The sequence below is a fragment of the Orycteropus afer genome, unplaced genomic scaffold (genome assembly GCF_000298275.1).
Source record: "Orycteropus afer afer isolate SDZICR_OR568_19922 unplaced genomic scaffold, OryAfe1.0 scaffold00170, whole genome shotgun sequence".
NCBI lineage: Eukaryota > Metazoa > Chordata > Mammalia > Tubulidentata > Orycteropodidae > Orycteropus > Orycteropus afer.
In genome coordinates, this window is record NW_006921757.1 from 3,970,573 (window position 1) to 3,982,739 (window position 12,167).

Consider the following 12,167-nt stretch of genomic DNA (forward strand, 5'->3'; position numbering starts at 1 on the left):
CTTGTAAACCTTGGGCTTGGCAGCCTCAGCAGCCAGCAGCTGTCTGAGTGAAAAAAAAGCCTCTAGCTTCAGTGGGCCAGGAGCTGGAGGCAAAGCTGGACCCCAAGGTTGAGGGGCTTTCACCCAGCCCCTAGAGCCTGGCACTTTGAAGTTGGACTTAAAGCCTCCAAATTGTAAGAATAAACTCCTGTTTGTTTAAGCCATCCCTTTTGTGGTATATTCCTGTTAGAGTGGCATGAAAAATGAGTAAAGTAAGTAAAGTAAAAACTATTTCCCCCACCCTGGAAATAGATAAGTAAACTAAATTACCCCCAACTATTTCCCCACCCTGGACAGATTAGTATTCAGTTCCTTAAAGAACTGAATGGATAGCATTCTTTCCTGCAGGTGATAGACACACTAAAAGTGTCTTAGAAACAACTTGTAAATTAACTCTGGCATGCAGACATGTGCAATAGGGCAGAAAGGAACAAAAGTTAATCAGGGAACCTCTCCTCTCTGCCCAAGCCTCTATCAGCTGATGACAGGAAGCTGGTGTGACTCATCCTCCTCCAGGGGCAATGGTCACACATTTCACATTTCACTGTTCACGCCCCAAATTCCTCAACCTTTTGCGAATATGCACAACTCCCTCTCCTGAAACCTACAAAAACTGTATCTAGATGGCATCTCCGGAGTTAGATCTGGTACTGAACTACTCCTACTCCTTGCATTGCCGCTTTGCAATAAATAATTTTCTCTCCTCTCAACTCTGTGTGTAAACTGTTTTGGCCTGACTGTGCACCGGGCAGGGACCCACGTTTGGTCCTATAACAGAACTAGGTAACCAGAACATCCTCCTTGGGTTTCTGAGACAGTATCACTACAGAAGTAGATTGCCCCATCTGCCTTCCAAGGAGTGGCTGGTGCATTTGAACCGTCAGCCTTCTAGTTAGCAGTCAAATGCCTTAGCCACTGCACCACTAAATTTCTATGAGTTGTTTAAGGAGCTCTGGTGGCATGTTGGTTAAACCATTTGGCTGCTACCCAAAAGATCTGTGGTTCAAAGCCACCAGCTTCTCCGTGGGAGAGCGAGGATACGATTTGTTTCTGTAAAGATTTACAGCCTTGGAAACCCAATGTAACAGTTCTACTCTGTCCTACAGGGTGATTATGAATTGGAATTGACTCAATGGCAGTGGGTTTGGGTTTTTTGGTTAGGAGTTATTTAGAAAGACAAATTTTAATGCTGTTAATTTTACTCTGGAATCTGTATTGCCATATAACCTGTAAGAAAATCTGAACTGTTTTTAATATTCTCAAATATATAAAATAATTTCTCATAGTGTTCCAATATGTGGCTTAAGAGATATCAGTAAATTGTTCAAAATGATCAATTAGACTATCATAATTAAAATGAATTAGGTTTACTGAAGGTTTTATTTAAGAATAAAGTTTAAGTTAAAAAGGAAAGGACATTGGTTTTTCCTCTTATCAGGAATATTAAATGACAAGTGAAATACTGTGATAATATTTAAGTCAAATACTGGCATTTTGCATTATTGTTTATGTAGTACAACAAAACCCTACTAAAGTACAAAGACATCATTTTCATTAAAATTCTATGGCTGGAGTCATATAGAGCTCACAGAAAGTATATTTCTCTCAATTTTATAGGGATTAAAACACACACCAACTTTTCAGTTTGCATTGAATTATAACTATTTCCATCTATCATAGAAAAGAATTATGTTTTATTTGAATTTTTTACCATGATAGATTTATATGGGAATTTTATTTCCACCAAATTTGGAATATACATTGGTAAATTTTCCTCACTGACATGATATTTAACTTGCCTGATTACATTAGCTGCATTGGGTAGAAAATAATGCAAGAAATCTACATAGTAGTTTTAACCAAATACAAACCATTTACCTTTGAATAAAAGACATAATCCTTGGTATGTCTATAAAATAAACCTCTAACACCCATCCATTTTATAACACAAGTTATTTATTCTAGGATGAACTGAGTAAAGGAATACAGACAGAAAAATATTTCCAAATGCATGTATTGACAATGGAGAAGTTTAATGAATCTAACCTCACAAATAATAAAATAATTGTTTTACTAACTATAAAAATTCTTTTAATGTACAGAAGCAACTATATAAAATGTTAGAAGTGTATCTTTTTAATCATTGAATTCATCTTTGCAAGTTCAGTTTTTATCAAAAGTTAATACTGATATATTATAATGTATCTATTAAATATTATTTTATATATGATGTACAGTCCAATTTGTATTGTGAAATTCACTTAGATAATCATTTCTCTAACTAATTTTAGTGTTTATTGATAGATTCTATGAGCTCATCAAAAATGTATATACTTGAACCTCATTATTTTTGCTTTATTTTAATTATGCTTTGATTTTATATTCTCCATACAATAGCCATTGGGAGTAAAAAAAATCACTAATCTTTGTTGCAAGGATATTGTGATTAAATTCACTTGCCCCTTTACTTAGGTTACTGCTAAATATTTAACCATATTTAATAATTAGCTTGAATGCTAACCAGAAGGCTGGTGGTTCAAACCCACCAGCCACTCCTCTGAAGGAAGGTTGGGCAATCTACTTCCGTAGTGATACTGCCTTGGAAACCCAAGGAGGGGTCACTATGAGTAGGGTCTGACTTGACGGCACATAACAACAACAACAACAACATTGGAGCCTGTCATCTCTATCCTACTTGACAGTAAATGCTGTTATAAGTTTTATCAAAAGTCATTTGGAATTACATACATAAATAAAAATGTGTATATATGTAGCATTTTTGTTTTTAATTTTTACCTCAAAAGCACAAATATATCTGCACTCCTATACATGGAGTTATTATCAAATCTAAGATCATAAAAATTCACCCTACCACATTCTTTGGTTAGCCATCTTGACATTTTTGTTTCCCTACAAATTGATGATAACACATTTCTCCCAAGGTAATAGTATAGAACTATGCTTTATTTGAACCTTCCCTTTCGTTGAAGAGCACCAACATCAGCGTTTATCAGTGTCTGTTGTGATAATACCTTGATGGTACTAAGAACAAGGACAAGCGAAAGGTAAGCAAGATTCTGTGTTGAGAAAAAATGAATGGAGATAAATAAGAAAAGGGAAGAGAACAAATAACAAACAGACAATGATGAGTTAACTATGTCTCATAGAAACTAGATGCTCTTCTGAAGTCAGTAGTGTAACATCAGGAGAGTATATAAATCACATTGTTCTTTTCCTTTTTAACCAGAAAAGGCAAGAAACAAGATACTGCAAAATGGCCCAAGAATTTCTCTTCTCTCATTTCCTCCTCAAAATTATTTTATCAAATATGTCAAATGTGTTTCTCTTTTCCTCTTTCTTCCTAGAAGATTCTTCGTCCAATCCCATCAGACCTTTCTTTCGCTTTCAGAGCAGTCATTATAAGGAGTACAAAATCATCCCAATTGATTAAAATTTCCAGGGATAGTGTCTTCATGTGGTTTAATATATCTCTGTGTTATTGTTGCTGTTAGGTGTCGTGGAGTCGGCTTCAACGCCTAAAGGACCTATGTATAACAGCTAAATACTGCCCACCCCCCTGCACCAGCCTCATAATCCTTGCTATGCTTGAGTGTACTGCTGGGAAGAAAGGAACAAAAGTTAATCAGGGAAGTTCTCTCCTCTGCCCAAGCCTCTATCAGCTGATGACAGGAAGCTGGTGTGACTCATCCCCCTCCAGGCGCAATGGTCACACATTTCACATTTCACGTTCACATTCACACCCCAAATTCCTCAACCTTTTTGCACTGTGTCAATTTATCTCTTTGAGGGTCTTCCCATTATTTGCTAACCTTTACTTTACCGAGAGTGATATCCTTCTCCAGGCAATGGTCCCTTCCGACAACATGACCAAAGTTGGGAGATGAAGTCTGGCCATTCTCACTTCTAAGGAGCATTCTGGCTGCACTTCTTCCAAGACAGATTTGTTCCTTCTTCTGGCAGTCCACTGTATGCTCAATATTCTTCACCAACACCACAATTCAAATGCATCAATTCTTCTGTGGTTTTCCTTATTCATTTTCCAGCTCTTATATGCACATGAAGCTATGGAAAAGACAATGTCTTGAATCAGGCACCTTCAAAGTGACATCTTTGCTGTATAACCCTTTAAAGAGGTCTTTGCCATCAGATTTGCCCAGTGCAATAAGATGTCTGCCATCTTGATTGCTGCTTCCATGGATGTTGATTGTCTATCCAAGTAAAATGAAATCCTTGAAAATGTCAGCCTTTTCTCCATTTGTCATGATGTTGCTTATTCATCCACTTGTTAGGATTTTTGTTTTCTTCATGTTGAGGTGTAATTCATGCTGGAGGCTGTAGTGTTGGATCTTCATCAGTAAACTCTTCACTTTCAGCAAGTAAGGTTGTGTCCTCTGCATGTTGCTAGTTGTTAATGAGTCTTCCTCTAATCCTGATGCTGCATTCTTCATATAGTCCAGTTTCTCAGATTATTTGCTCACCATCTTACTGATGTTTACAGACTCAGTAAGTATGGTGAAAGGATACATCCCAATGCACACCTTTCCTGATTTAAAACCATACAGTATTCCTTTGTTCTATTTGAACAACTGCCTCTTAGTCTATGTACAAGTTCATCATGAGCACAATCAAGTGTTCTGAAATTCCCATTCTTTGTAATGTTGTCCATAATTTGTCATAATCCACACCATCAACTGTCTTTGCATAGCCAAAAAACACAAGTAAATATCTTTCTGATATTCTTTGCTTTCAGCCTAGATCTATCTGACATCAGCAATAAGACCCTTCATTCCACATTGTCTTCTGAATGCAGCTTAAATTTCTCACAGTTCCTTAAAGATGCACTGCTGCAACTGGTTCTGCGTGATCTTCATGACAATTTTACTTTTGTGTGATATTAATGACATTGTTTGATAATTTCCACATTCTGTTCAATCACCTTTCTTTGGAATGGGTATAAATATGGATTTCTTCTAGTTCGTTGGCCAGATAGTTGTCTTCTAAATTCTGGGGTAAATGAGTGAGTGCTTCCAGTGTTGCATCCATTCATTGAAACTGCTCAGTGGGTATTCTGTCCATTCCTGGAGCCTGTTTATTGCCAACCAGTGTTATTGGAGTAGGGTAGCCCTAATCTAATGTAACTAGTGTCCTTATAGGAAGAGGAGATGAGACACAGAGATGGAGAGACACCTGTACCTATTGGATTCTGGAGGAGACAAGAAAAGATTCTCTTCTAGAAATTTATAGTCCAGCAGATATTTTGATTTCAGATATCTAACTTCCAGAATTGTTATAGGATAAATTCCCATTGTTTTAAGCTATCCCTGTCTGTGGTACTTTCTTATGACCACATTAGGAAATACATACACTTAGCTCAAATAATTTGTCCTCAACTGGTTTTAATCACTCATTTATTATTTCACTAGGTTGGATTTATCTTCATCTATTGAAGCACCATCCCCCAAATCATGATTTCTAACATCCTACTTTCTGATAACAATCTCTTGCCTTTCCAGCTTACATATATCAATATGTCCATCCTGTTCTCCAATATCCTGAGACTGCCATCCATCATTCCTCATAACCATCTTCAAAAGCATGAAACTGTATGATAACCACATCCTTTCTGATATCTTGAACTCCCTTGCCCCTCTCTCCACTATTGCATTAGTTGGTCAAAATATCACATCTGTTTCATCCAAACTACAGACTTATCCAGAGGTCATAGCAAAGGACCTAAAATTCACCAGAAAAAATAAAAACTCTATACTGATTATTTACATACAGTTTATATTTAAAATTTTACTTAAAACTAAATCTATCTCAAAGGCTTTTCTCCAGATTAAATTAGGTTAAAAAAAATTAGATAGGTATATGCCAGGCATATAGAATATGTTCAGTAAATGTGTTTCTTTCACCCTTGAGTAACTATACCTTTGTGGGAGATGGGTAAGAAAGAAGATTGAATTTATCTCAGTCAGTAATCCTATATAAGACTACATCCAATGCCTTGGGTTTAATTGTGTGTCACATAACATTTCTGTATATTTTCCTCAAATAGACAAGTACTTCTACTATTGAGATTGCAGCAAACAAAGTATAAGCCTTGGAAATAGTAAACTTAGGTGCACTTGTTAATTTTACCTCTTATAAATTGTTGAACTTGGAATTAATCACTTAAATTATCTTAACATGTTTAATACTTTAATATGAAGGCAATCATTATCATCACCATCATAATCATATCCCATACATACTTGACAAAATTGTTCTGAAGCTCATATGGAATCAATATCTAATATGTAAGTGGTTGTATCATTTTTCATATTGTGCTATTGATTGTTACTGATAATATTAACAACTTATTTAGTAGGCGGGAATGACAAATTTCCCCATGTCTTATTCCAACCCCATTCTGTAGTAATCGATAATATTCAAAGACATATTCTTGTGGTCATAAGGCTTAATTTTTCCTTAACTCACCTAAGTTCTGTTTGCTTCTGAAAATGAAAATGAAGTGTTTGTTTTCCAACTGAAATATCTAGCTCATCTGGATTTTGAATTATGTTACACACGTAAGTTATCAATACTAGTTTAGATCAGGTATGTTATAAAATTAACCAAATCCATGGCCACCAAGTGGATTCTGACTTATAGTGACCCTCATTGAGTTTCTGAGGCAGTAAATCTTTATAGAAGTAGATTGCCTCATCTTCCTTCTGTGGAGAGGCTTCTGGGTTTGAACTACCACCTTCTGGTTAGCAGTCAAATACCTTAGGCACTGCACCACAAGAGCTCCATGTTATAAATAGTAATTAAGAAAAATTCATTTTCAAAGGAGTGATTAAATATTAGGGCATTTACTCTATGACTACTGAAGATACAATACCATCAGCTTGGGAAATATGTTTCCACAAAACTAATTGCTTCCATTCCTGATTGTCAGTTTCCATAGAAACTAAATCATATATTGGGAAATGTAATATTTAATTTTTATGATAATACTTTGCAGAATTTCTGTTGTAGAATGGTCATGTGTTGATAATGCATCCCTCAAGCAAGCACAACTGGAATAAACATTTATCTACTAATTCACACCTTGAGTGGCGTAGTCAATGCATCCTTGTGACAAAAAATATACTTCTTTTCAGACTAATTAAGACCAGGAACCATACTACTGGTCAGACTGCCTCATGACTGATTCATGTGGTTTGTCATACTTAAATAGCTATTGTTAACTAATATGACATCCCAAAACAAGCAAAAAATAATAATGAAAGATTAAATTAACATGTTGTTTTTGTTAGGTACCTTGGAGTCAGTTCTGACTCATCTCAATCCTATGTATAACAAAAAGAAACACTGCCTGGTTTTAAGGTATCCTTACAGTCCTTGCTACGTTTGAGCCCATGTTGCAGGTGCTGTGTCAATACATCTTGTTGAGGATCTTTCTCTTTTTGTTGACCCTTTATTTTACTAAACATGATGTCTGTCTCCAGCAACTGGTCCATCCTGATAACATGTCCAAAATAAGTGAGATAAAATCCTGTCATCACCCCTTCTAAGGTGTACTTGCCTGTACATTAAATGGTATTTCTTTTGGTAAATTTCCATATGCTCCAGCTTGCTTAGATATGAGGCACTGGATAATGGGTTGCAAATGTAATATGTAATATTCAATATGCAATATGTAATGTTTCCAGAAACTGTTCATTAAGTTAGAATTAATTGAATCTTGGACAACATCAAAGTCAAATATAGGTTTCCTTCACTAACATAATATATGCAGAGGTAAAGAAAGTCTAACATCTAAAAACAATATAATGGGCTCTATTTTTAATAGAACTATTAAAACAAACAAACAAACAAACTCACTGCCTTCAAGTCCATTCAACTCATAGCGACCCCTCCTTGGGTTTTCGAGGCAGTATCTCTACAGAAGTAGATTGTCTAATCTTCCTTCTGAGGAGTGGCTGGTGGGTTTGAACCACCAGCCTTCTGGTTAGCAGTCAAGTGCCTTAGACACTATGCTACCAGAGCTCCTAATATTATATGTTGTTGTTGTTGTTATGTGCCATTGAGTATTTACCTAAAATATTAACCATTAGAAAATTCATTTTTCCAAAAATTTTGCACAAAAATTGCTGTACTAAAATTCAAAACAACACATAAAAATATTTTTTTTATTTATTAGATGATACTAAGAAAACAATTCAGCTGTTCTTTATCTATATAGAGAAGACCTATAACATTGCCTAATTTTATAGATCAGGAAAGAAAGGCTGCATTGTCTCATGGTTTGTCTATTTTCACATTTTGTTAGAACATGAACTTCTATATGAGATCCAAATAATGATGTTTAAGTTTGGTTTGTGGAAAAAAAATATGTGAGTAGAGAATAATGCAATAAAACAAAATTAAAATAGAATAGAGTGTAATGTAATCTCTCAATCAACTGTTTTGTGTGTGTGTGTCTATTTTTCACCATTATTTACTGAGAATAGGTTTGGGTTTTCTCTTGACTTCAGAAATAATATAAGTTAATACCTGCTTCTACAAGTCAACACTGCCCAAGCTGTCTATCTAAAGCATCCCTTAGACACTGAATATTGACCACATGGTTTCCAAAGTCAGGCTTTGCTCACTTAATTCTTACCAACTTCTTATCTCCACTTTGAAATAGAATGTGTGTGTGTGTGTGTGTGTGTGTATGTGTATATGTTTATATTCTACCTAATATTATGGAAGTGGGAAGACAGAAAATCTAAAGTAAGATGGAACTTAGATGCATTGTTTCCAAAGCAAAATAAAACATAACAATGATCCAAAACGTTGTCTGAATTTTTCCCCTGTGCTTATTTATTCTGCCTAATCATAATACTTTTATATGAAAATCTGGTTTTCAACATGAAAGAAATGAGATTGATATAAATTGAGGCAGAGCATGGAGTGGAGAATCAATTACAAAAGTTCAAGGTAATGATAGCATGTTTTGTGATGAGACAGTCCAATTGAAAATCTTCAAGTGCCGTACAATGGGAAGACTTGGATTGGCAAGGGAAGCATAATGATCACACTCTGGCGCCATGCAATAGTCAGAAGGACACGTCCAGAGTAAGTACATTTAAAAGAAGTTTCACGGGAGCAACAGGCTGCATTCTGTCAAGTTGATGCATCATGACCATGGGCTTCTTATCATTTACAGTAGGAGTGAGTACATGAAGATACGAGGATTGGATCAGGCAACAGGAAACCAAGTCAAGGTAAATGAATTCGGGAACAGGTTATGAGTCTCCCATGGAATGGTGGGTACAAACAATGATAACCAAACAATAAAAGCTTCAAAATACATCTACATATTCTCTTTTGAAACTAAAGATCATGAAAGTCAGAAAGATACTTCTAACCTTCTAGAAGTAAAAAATGAAAGTGGGACAGGAAGTAAAGGGAGAAAGGACCAAGGATTTTTGTTGTTTTTAGATGCTATCCACTAGGCTTCAACTCATAGTGACCCTATGTACAACAGAACTAAACACTGCCCGGTCCTGTGCCAGCCTCACAATCCTTGCTATACCTGAGCCCATTGTTGCAGCCACTTTGTTAACCCTCTCGTTGAGGGCTTTCCCCTGTCCACCACAGGTGACCCTACTGGTATTTTAAATGCTGTGTCATAGCCTCCAGCCTCACACCAACATGCAAGCCGTACAGTACGACAAACTGACAGATGAGTGGTGGGGACCAGTGATTAGGAAGGTTGATAGGATGATAAGTCCTTTTTTAAAGTCAAACTGGAAGTAATAGCTGTGATGGATGTTGTGCAATGTGAAATTGTGGGCCATATGTATGAAAAGCAGAATCTTGCAATGAAATAGAAACTACTTTCTGGTAGATAGGTGCATCCATATCAATGGAATGTGCAGAGAAGGAGAACCCAAGCAGGACATTAACTGGGACTGTGTAATGACAAAAGGAGCCCTGGTGGTGCAATAGTTAGTTAAGTGCTTGGCTTCTAACCAAAAGGTTGGCTGTTCTGTGTCTCCAGGAGAAAAGACCTGGTGATCTGCTCCTGTAAAGATGACAGCCTTAGAAATCCTATGAGGAAGTTCTGTTGTTATTATTGTCACGTGCTGTCAAGTCAGACCTGACCCATAGCAACCCCTCCTTGGGTTTCTGAGGCTGTATCTCTAGAGAAGTAGATTGTCCAACCTTCCTTCCAAGGAGTGGCTGGTGGGTTTGAACCGCCAGCCCTCTTGCTAGGAGTTAAGTGCCTTAGCTGTCCAATTGTGTTGCTATGAGTTACAATCAACTTGCCAGCAGCAGGTTTGGGTTTTGGTTTGGTATAATAGGAATGAAAGAGTTCAATGTATACATGGAGCAATGATTCCTGGAAAAATTCTCTGAGTCTGAGGGGACATGGTCAAAACCTCTTTAGGTCCTTGCTAGTCTCTAAGGAGTGGCTTCTGCTACTTTTGGCCTTGACCACAGAGGTCAGGGAATAGAAAGAAGCTGTGAAAGGTATAAAACTGGTTAGGTGACAACTGAAATTTGACTCTCTCCTGAGAAAAGGGTTATAAAAGTCTCCCAAAACCCATATGCCAAGATATCTGAAAACATAGGTATGCTATAATCTGACATAATCTCCATATTCAAGTAATATTAATCCCAGGAGGAACTAGAAGGTTGAAGGGAAGAGTAAGGATGTCTATGGAAGGAGAAACAGATGAATTCTTACTGGGATCTTTCCCAGCCCTTCATAAAATGTAGCTAGAAGAAGCTGTGAAGATGAACAGGTGGGGGAAAAACAGTGTGACAAGTTAGGAATACTAGGAGCCATGAGATCATATGGAAATAGAGAAAAGATACCTTTTATAAAGTGTTGCAGAAAAAGTCATTTTTGAAGCTAGATTAGTAGGTTGGAGCCACATAAATGGTGGGAGAACAAATCAGAAAAGGGTTAATTTGTTAATATTTTGTGTAATTACTTTCTCACTGATCATTGTATTATTGACCTATAAGAAAGTAGCTAATAAAATTGGATCCATTAGACATATTCTCTAGCCATGAGTAACTGATAATCAGGAGGAAATGTAATTAAATATAATGAAAATATACCGTGATGATTGTTCATAAATAAAAACAGAAATATTCAAAAGGATAAAGCTAGTATAAGAGATATATGGTTTGAGAAAAGACTCTACAATGCAGAGATGGTTAAGCATGGCCACATGACTAGTCCACAAGCAGGGAAAAATTCACTCTACCTGAAACTTAACTCCTTTGACTTCTAAATATTTCTTCTGCCATTCACTGTGTTTATGCAACCATTTGCCAACAAAGTTGCTAAGCTAGAAATCTGGGCATCATCCTAGACTCATTCCTTTCTCTAAACCCAGACAATCACTTAGCAGGTCACCATAACCCTATATATTCTATTTCTTACCTTTAAAATCTCTTTTCTTTCTCCTTCCTACTGTCACTACTTCCTGTTATATCTTCATTATCTCTTTTATATAGTACATTGATGGTGACCTAATTAAAGTTTCTTTCTCCAGTATTGCTGTTTTTCAAATCATCCTTCCACTTACACACCAAGGTAGTCATTCTAAATGTAAGACCAATCACATTTGTCCTCTGTTTAAAAAATGTACAGGCTAATCAGGCCCTGGCCCCTTTAAATATTAAACTACTGTACACCCTCCCACCCCAATACCTTCACATTCTCCGCATTAAATTGTATAAAACACTAATATTAAATCTCATGACTTTTTAAATACACTAGGCCAGGTCACTTACAACTGCCTTTGGTCATGCCACTCTGTGTCTAGAATGCCCCAAGCCCACTGCTATCTATTTTCTGTTGATCTTTAATTCAGTAGAGTTATGTTTCTTACTGAAAATAATCTGAAAATTTCCACTCCTTGCCTTATTCAGGTAATTTACTATTGTCTCCTCTGTGCAACACTTACATCTTGAAATCAAACATCAATTATTGAGTTAACAATCACCAAATTATCAAACTGATAGTGAGGCTGAATTTAATTTACTTTCAAATTACTAAATATTTCAACATAGATTTGATTCTAAAATATATGTATTCTAAACACTCTATA